This window comes from Arachis hypogaea, chromosome 19 (genome assembly GCF_003086295.3).
Source record: "Arachis hypogaea cultivar Tifrunner chromosome 19, arahy.Tifrunner.gnm2.J5K5, whole genome shotgun sequence".
In the NCBI taxonomy this organism is placed as follows: Eukaryota; Viridiplantae; Streptophyta; class Magnoliopsida; order Fabales; family Fabaceae; genus Arachis; species Arachis hypogaea.
Window position 1 is genome coordinate 63,013,884 of NC_092054.1, and position 1,033 is coordinate 63,014,916.

A 1,033-nucleotide genomic window follows, 5' to 3' on the forward strand; every position below is an offset into this window, starting at 1 on the left:
TTAACTACATCTGCTTCAGTAGGTTGGTCATTTCACATATACTCTGGGTAAGAGCAGTAGTCTCTTTGCTAGAGGAAATCTCTGCAACAGCTTTGGGATTGTTGTGCCTCTGTCTGTGATTCCTAGTGGACTCAGCTAAGTCGCTGATCAGTTGCCATGCTTCATCTGCGGTTTTGTACTTTTTCAGAGAACCATTACTGGCACCTTCCAATGTAGTCTTATCCTGGGGGTTCATGCCTTGAGTGAAGTAGCTGATCAATACTAGCTTACCAATCATGTGATGGGGACATGCGCCCAGGAGATTATTGAAGCGCTCCCAATATTCATAGAGAGTCTCTGATTCACCTTGAACAATGCAGGAGATCTCTTTTCTCAGTCTATCTGTGACTTCAGCTGGGAAGTATTTTTCCAAAAATTCTCTCCTGAGTATATCCCAGTTGGTAACAGTTACTTCAGGTTGGGAGTAGTACCACTCCCTTGCTTTTCCCTCAAGAGAAAATGGGAAAGCGGTTAACAGAATAAAAGTTTCATCTGCACCATGACACCTAACAGTAGAACAGGTTGTCTGGAAATTCCTAAGGTGCTTGATAGGATTTTGAGCAGGTAAGCCATGAAACTTGGGCATCAAGTTGATCAGTGTGGTTTTTAGTTCAAAATCTGCAGCTGCAGTCGGGTGATACACTTGATACGGCTGCAGTGTAAAATCTGGGGCTCCAGCTTCCTGGAGAGTGATCCTCCTAGGTGCTGCCATGTTTCCTACATGTAAATCAACTGGATTAGTAGTAAATGAGCTTGTCTCGCTCTCAGATGGCGGTTCAGATTCGCCCTCAGATGAGACCGGTGAATTGATAATAATCACTTCACCACCCTCAGAGGCTAACCGACGTCGAGTTTGTCTAATATGTGAAAGAGTTCTTTCAATTTCAGGATCAAATGGGACTAAACTTGGATCAGGCAATGAACGCGTCATTCAATGAGAAAGACATGTAACTCATGGTAACAGAAATAAAAATAAAATATGCAAATAAAAATA

General features: G+C 42.7%; 1 non-coding gene across 1 annotated transcript; it reads left to right on the forward strand.

Annotated features, from left to right (window-relative positions):
• Positions 1–271: 271 nt before the first annotated feature.
• On the forward strand, positions 272–379 carry LOC112781325 (small nucleolar RNA R71). Its single transcript, XR_003192108.1, has one exon. It is a non-coding gene; the product is annotated as a small nucleolar RNA R71 (small nucleolar RNA).
• The last annotated feature ends 654 nt before the right edge of the window (positions 380–1,033 follow it).